Source organism: Papaver somniferum, unplaced genomic scaffold (assembly GCF_003573695.1).
Source record: "Papaver somniferum cultivar HN1 unplaced genomic scaffold, ASM357369v1 unplaced-scaffold_5, whole genome shotgun sequence".
NCBI lineage: Eukaryota > Viridiplantae > Streptophyta > Magnoliopsida > Ranunculales > Papaveraceae > Papaver > Papaver somniferum.
The window spans coordinates 1,696,141-1,704,319 of record NW_020647637.1 but is presented as its reverse complement, the minus strand read 5'-3'; the positions used below and the strand labels follow the sequence as shown (position 1 = coordinate 1,704,319).

Here is an 8,179-nt window from a genome sequence, read left to right as displayed (position 1 = left end):
TGACCTTCGCTCTATTATAAAAATATCAAACCTATATGAATAAAACCGAAAGATCAAAACAAAATTAAAACATCCATCAATATCTTGATTCATTATCACTATACCATATTTGCAATACATATCCATCAAGATCTTGGAAGAGAGAAAATGGGGAAGGGACTAAGATCTTGAATGATTTTGAGTTTGGATGTTGAATTGTTTTGTTTTTATTTAAACGAATAATGCCAACAATAAAAGAACAACAAAATTTAGATGCAGAACACAGTAAGAAAAGGAAATAGAAGGTGATGTGAAAAAGAAATGAGAAACGCGATCTGTTGTTGGGTTTTTATTTGGTGGAAACATCAAGTACAGTGAACACAAGAATATATATTTAATTAACGAGGAACATGCAACTGTTCCCTCGTAGTCCAGTGGTTAGCATGGTGTGTGACCACTCAGGTTAGATAGGTTCGCTTCTCGTTATCGGTGTTTTTTTTTCTTTCGTTTTTTTAAATCTAGATTCTAAATTGATTAAACTCATTATCAACGACAAGCAAACCCGCAACCCGCCTAGGGATAGAGTTGGGGTTTTGAGCTTATACATGAATAGTACTAGGCTAGGACTGACCCTAACCCGTACATGGCTTGGCAAGCTAGGGCCGGGTCGACCCTAGCTTGCCCCGTTGACAGCTCTATGAATCCCATTGTTCTAACTAGAGGTGTAAAACGTGTCGGCCCGGCATACGAAGTCGCGTGCTTCACGTGCCATGTGTCGCGTTGTGTTGTGCCAACGATTTAATCGTGTCGTGTTGTGCTTTACTAGTCAAAAGCTAGGCACAGCCCACGGGCACAACACACGAATGAACGTGATGTGTCGTGCTAGCACACATGTTATAAACAATTTGAAGTCACTTAATGGCATGAGTCAGACATTATCAAGTGAATTAAATAGACAACATATCATTTGAAATTATTTCAAGTAAAATTAACATGTATATTCAATAAAAAGAAATATCCCATCAAATATAAAATTGGATCTTTGTCATGTAAACTAATGTTCTAGTCAAATATAGGTAACGACATTATAACAACGATATTGAAATATATTTTCCAAATATTTAAGTAGCTAGAATGTCAAAAACTAAGCTAGAATAGTGACTTTTTTGGGAAATATACACAAAGTGTGATGTATTATGCCTTGTTATATGGTGTACTTGTGCATGCTATGACGTGCTTTTTTAACATGTTGTGCTGGGTTGGGCCACATGTCTTATCCGTGCCGCGTGTTGTGTTGTGCTACTGTGCCGATTAGGCTAACCCAGTACAGCCCATGAAACTAACGTGTTGGGCCGTGCTGAGCTAAATCATGTGTTGGGTTGGGTTGTGCCAGCACGAGCACAGCCCAATTTACACCTCTAGTTCTAGCTTCTAAGTAACGATATAACCTTGCAACGGTAACAATGCATTGTAGAATGTTTCTATCAACTAGAAGGAAGAAAAAATGTATGACGCAAAAGTACACACAGCAATAATTTATTGATTTATTTAAAACGATCATCAGATATGATGGATCCTATAGTTTTTTGTTTGTTTTTTCTTCTGCTCATCCAGCTCGAACCCTTAACCCTATAACTTGGCAGTTGGACCCCTGGTTGATCTTGTAGTCCCATAGACCATAGTCTTATTTAATTAAACACACACATATATATATAGGCATAATACAGTGCAGGAACGGCGTAAACGTACAACTAGTTAAGCAAATATAAGTACTGATGATATTTGTACGAGCATACGCAAACCCAACACTGAAGTTCAGATATGTTTTACTCAGAGGCGCAGATGTGAGAATTCAAGTCAACTATGTTCTGGTGGAAGAATTTTAGATGATCAAATGGAACCGGAGATTCGTCATTCATCTTCTCATACAAAAGAGACAGTCACAATGCTTCCATGTCCATTTGGCTTTGGATTAGCTTCAATGATCTTATCGAACTTCTTGTAATCCTTCATCAAGTCTCCTTCAATTACATGATGCTTTAAAGTCCTTGTTTCATCCCCATGTGTTGTTTCTTCCACAGCGGTCAATGCCTTACCATCTGCATGCACAAAATTAACCATATTGAGGTAACGTTATTATAAAGCTAATTAAGTTAATTCTAAGTGCACTAATAATAATATTTGAAATGGGATCAATTTCATGGATGTTGTGTCTATACATACCAAGAATATAGTTCCATTCCTTGATACAGCCGGAAACGAGTCCATCTCCTTTGATAACTTTTACACCAGAGTAAAGATGAGAAACTGCTTTTGGAACTTCTTTATGGTTCTTATAGATTTTATACAATTTATCAGCATCGCAGTTGACCTCCAACTGAATTACAAGTTTCCCAACTAGACCAGAGACACCATGATGGGCCATAGATAGTAGATATTGTTTCTATGTGGACGTTTGCACATAACTATTGCGTTCTAATGACTGGGGCTGTTGATACTAAAAAACGATGCAGGTTGGTCGAGTTTATATAGAAAAACAAGCATTTTTTTAGTGACAAAATTAGCCTCTCATTAGTATGTATCTACTGCTGGCGAGATAATCATAAACTGCCGGTCAAAAATATCACAGCGGTAATGGGCTTGTGAGACATCTAAGGTGCACGTACAGAATGACCTACTTTTATCTACCTTTTTTTTTAGCGTCACGTGGATGAAATCCTCCGAGAATGACTTCTTCTTTTTGCATCTATGGATGAAATCCTCCTATAAGAGTTAGAATGACAATATCTCTTGTTACATGAACAGATTATAGGTAGCATAAACAGAAACATTCTGAAGATACATACAAAGACTGGCTGGTAGGAACTGTATCATTATCGAGGTGATGCACACGCTGTAGTACGTACTTCCATTGAACTCATCTGCGCTAGCCCCCCTGTGGAGAATGGGATCATTATATTCCAAATCAGAATTCCCTAAAGCTCAATCCAGTTCGCTGCTAGCAAAAGAGATTGAAATTCCTAGTGTTTTTCTTTTTTATTTGGGTCACAAGGACCATGGAAACAGGTTTTAGATCATAAATTACCGGTTCCCTTCCAAATTTCGGTTTACCCGGAAATTTGGGGGTTAGCCGTTTAGGTGTAGAATTTGGGGGTATTTTGTGTTTCCTCCCCTCTAAAGATTGGCTGATTTAGATTTCTTTAATTAGGTAATGTAAATTAGCAATCTTTAAATGGGAGGAAACAGAAAATACCCCTAGAATTTGTGTTATAATACATATTTTGAATTACGAGTCAATTTTAACTAGGTTGTCGGACAATATTAGGGTCATGTTAGATCCCATGGTAGATTTTAGATCTCATTTCTTTAATGAGGTATGTTTTGCTTCTCTAACGAAATTTGAATTGCTCGTGATATGAATCTAGTACACTAACAAATTTTGATCACACGGCAAATTTTGGAGTCATACTTGTAGATTTTTGGATATCAAGACAAATTCTATGTTAAAAAAGCTTTGAGTTACAACCTAAAATATGGGTTAGGTGGTTGATTTTCCTCTTGATAACAAATTTGGGCCGTGACATAGATCACTTAACAAATTTTGTGTCAGAGTAATGGAATTTTGGACCAGAAGACACAATCAGGTCACACTATCATTATATTCAATTCATAGCAATTTCTTTGTTTCTTGATTTTGAACTATACAATTAACCATATTAGAAACCCTTGATCCGGACACAGTGTAGTTCGGAAATTCAGTTACAAATCAATAGGTTAAATTAGTACCGAAAGAACATGTTATCTACTTTCAAAAAGAAAAAAGGAAAAAAAAAAAGGAAAGTGGAAGAATATGAAATCTTTTTTGATTGAAAAGAACGTTTTATCTTACCTAGTACTTATACACATGAAAAAGGTGACAACATTATTTATGCTACTTTTGTTTTCTTTGTTTTTTTTTAATAGCAATAGAATTCAATGCTGCTAATAGGGGTACCATTTTATTTGGGGTGTACCAAATTGCAAATAAGACAAAACGTGTTTTGGTAAGGGATTGGTACACCCCCAAACAAAATGGTACCCCCGTTAATAGACATGATAAAATTGAATTGATAGGATTAAACTGTTACAGAGTTAGAGTCATTTCTCAAATCATGTACCATGAGACTTGGAGGAGTAGACTATTCGTCATTTGATAAGTTTGATCTTCCATACTTTGCTAAGGGATCTGCACAAGAATTGGCAGTTTTCTTGATAGATGTACACACCAATTATTTATAAAATAGTTAATAACAATTTCTAAATCCAAACCATCTTTTCTAAGAGGACATAATCCTCCGGCTAGTGCTACAAGACTAATGACTCGGAAATTTAGGAAATTAAAAAGCATAATCACATTAGCCATTTTCTTCTTTCGAAATGAGCTTTATTTTTATTTAGAAAATTGCTTCTCACAAGTTTCTTCAGTTGAGTTTTAGCTTTCTCGTTTCCATAACCTTACACATTCCAAGAGAGAAATTTTACATTGAAATTTCTAGGAGGAAGATAGATATCATAGAAAAATGTAAAACAATAAAACAACAGTCGTATATATAGAAATTAAGGCATGAAAGAGTTGCCAAATTTGCAGGTAGCTCTTGCCTTCCATGGAAGTACTCCTTTGCATTAGCGTCTCATTCCTCAATCATATATCGTGCCATGAATTTACCGGTTCACCCATCATAAAGATCGGGCATATTCTGGAATTTTGGATACTATGAAGTGATAACTTTCATCATCAAATGTGAATGCTTCCCGCTTTTCCTCCAAGTATCGCGCTTTCACAACTTCTTTCTACAAAAACACGACATAAACTTACTTTGTTATTTATAAATTGGTAAAAGTAGATGATGCAGAATAAACCAGAAAAATACTTACAAATTGTTGAAGGGACGAGCTAAAGTGGCTAGCGTTCAAAATCTGTTGTTGGATAGCTATAAAAGAAACTATCGCATCTTGGGTGATTTGGTGCCTATCATGAATTTCTTGAAGACTTCTTCTCTTCGGGTTCCCATAATCTTGCCTATATTTGTTATATATCTTCGCCCAAAGGTTTCTGATTCTGCCTTTACGGGGTAGTAATCTACAATACCATGCTTTGATGATGGTCAAATCTTCGGTGGAGTCAAACGATGCCATCCTTGTATGTGGAGGTATGAAATGAGTAGTTTTAGAGTATATGGAGTAGGAGCGAATAAAATGATCAAGTTTGAGGCAAACTGGGTTGTGGGATGAGGTCTCTTTATATAAAGAAAGACCCCAACGTCTAGTTTTTGGGGGAAAAGTGAAATAATTTAACACAATTGGTCTTCTCGAATGTACACGATTATGTGTTTATGCCCAATAAAATCGGTCTTTATGTTTGTCTACATAAACCGATTATGCCTGGAAATCAACAAAAAAAAATTGAATTTTTCACCGATAGTAATCGGTTTATGTCTTTGCACATGTAATCTGATTCTGACTAGAAAAAGATACAGAAACCTGGCATTTCTGAGGCATGAAGAATCATATTATACTAATACTCAAATAAACTGATTCCTTGATGAAACCTCAAAAATCGATTTATAGGTGTAGTCATATAGCCCGATTGTTTGCCTGTGTTTGCGAAACAAAGTTTGAAGCATGCATAACCGTGTTTTACCATAAGCCCATAGTACACATAATTATAATTAAAATTATAAGTGCATTAAGTTCATAAACCCATTAAACCATAGTTAAATTCAACCATAACCATCCAATAAAAAGTGTTACCATCAAACCACTAAAAGTCTTAAAAACTTAAAGCTTAAACTTATAATATCTATAAAAGATGGCATCAACATCATGGAGCACCAACATCAAGAGCAGCAACATCAACACCGGCAGCAACACCTACATTGGCAACAACAACTTCTGCTTCTGCGTGAGCCATTTCTGCAAACAGACCATTCATATGTTTATCGTAGGACCTCCGATCTGCAATAGCATCCTTCCTTCTCCTGGAAAAACCTGATGAGCTCAACGAGCTCTTCCAATGCAAGCACGTCCGTGAGTGCCAGTGCCTGCTCCAGATGGGTCTCCCTGCCATAGGCGAACTTGTATAGGCTTCTAGATTAACAACCTCAGGTTCCCTGTCAACATCCTCCTATTGGAGCAATCAAAAACAAAAGGCTAACTGACTGAAGCCCATATCTAAAATATATATATATATATATATATATATATATATATATAATTCCACAATCGGTCCATATGAAAACATATGTAATCTCTTTCTAACAAAAAAAATACACGGGAAAAATAAAACCCAAAAATCGGTAGGTAAGATATATATTTTAAATGATGAGGGCACCCAAATACACCACAATCGTTTTGTTTCAACCTATAAGTCTGATACCAAGTGTGATCGTCTATGGACAATAGTCGACATAATATAACAACAAGGTATACACTTGATAATATTTATAGTATAAAAATCGATTGAGTATAGGATCACTATTGTTAGAGCACTGATCGGTCGAACTCGCAAGCGTTGCTATCTCAAGCTTGTTTGTCAAGTTTAGTTGATCGAAACTATATACTTGATTTATAATATACTTATAGCTATGTCTCAGATTAGAATAGAAGTATCTAGTTGAGCTAAATTTAGACTTCACAGCGTTCATAAATTGAAGAAGAAGATCTATTGAGGAGCTTTAAGAAGATCTACTGAAGATCTATTCTATTCTATCTTCTAATGAGACTAATTCGTATATCTATATATACTTTTATATTATACACAGTTAATATTTCGAGCCGAGTTTATCTCGCTTATCTATTTCTCAAAGTACGTGTTGGAAGCTTTTAACTTTAGCTATGTTCACCATATTCTTGACGAGTTTAGTTGGAAACAATTTATTTGTTGGAAACTAAATATTAAGTCAAAAGATGATCATGTGAAAATTACCTTGAACATCTTACATTATTTGTGTGAGACAATCATTTGATGTTAACTCGGGAAGTTTCGTATTGATCATTTGATCACTTGAAAATTACTTGAAGCTAATGGTATGTGTAAGATTACCATTGTATTCTTCTAAGTATGTTTCAATGATTGAAATAAAAGTTTAGAATGATTACCCATGTCTGGATACAACACGGTATGCATACCCAGTATGTGAACTGTATTGTGATAATTCGGGTCCGGAACTCTTGTTTGTGTACCTAGTATGCGAACGGATTTACCTAAGAAGGTCCGGAACTCTTGTTTGCGTACCTAGTATGCGAACGGGTTTACCTGAGTTTGGTCCGGAATGGTTGTTCGCGAACGGGGTTTACGAACGGCTTGACTAGGCCAAGGTCCGGAGCTGCTGTTCGCGTACCCAGTTTGCGAACACAGTGGTTAAGTTCTAAAATCGGTAATGTATGATTCTCATACTCATGAACTAAAACATTTATGATTTAAGGAATGCAAATTAACTTTGTAAACCGTGGCTTAATGTTCATGAATTGATTCTTGTATAAGTACTTTATACAATCACGAATCAAAGCGATTTCGTTTCAATTGGTTCATAAATATTTTTTTGAGATAGTGAACAATTGAAGAACTCTATTGAAGAACAATTAGATTTATTTGATTATCTATCATGATTGATCATCATATTTGATCTAGAAGTGTTATATGAATATGGCTAAGCCAAAAAGTGTTCATATGGCTAACTTCGGTTAACTATTATTGAGCAAACCCAATATACACATTTAGGTACGGCTACCCATATCTAAATATAATTCTATTTCATTTGTGTGTAACAAGCTAAGACCATCTAACGGTGGAGATTAATTTCTTAATTTCTAAGAAGACTTAGCTTGAATCTTAAGTAAGGAGTTCATCTAACGAAGAATATCAATTGCTTTGTTACTAAGACATCTTAGCTTTGATTGTAAGCAACCCTGATTTGAAAAACTATATAAGTGAGAACTCTAGCATCTGGGAAACTTAATCCTGACACTTTTGTGTGTCCTAGTTGCAAAGTAGAGTCGATTCTCCCTTAACCTAGGTTTTCCAAAAACCATTATTAGGTTAACGACTTAAAGACTTTATTTGGGATTCGTGAATCCAGATCCAACTATTTTCTCTGTAGTTGCATATTCTGATCTTACTTGTTCTATTGTATTGAGTTTTATCTTCTCTAAGATTTACTCG

At 35.4% G+C, this 8,179-nt stretch overlaps 1 pseudogene; it reads right to left on the bottom strand.

The window, feature by feature from the left end:
* Positions 1 to 1,479: 1,479 nt before the first annotated feature.
* On the bottom strand, positions 1,480 to 2,456 carry LOC113342897 (annotated as a pseudogene).
* Positions 2,457 to 8,179: the final 5,723 nt, after the last annotated feature.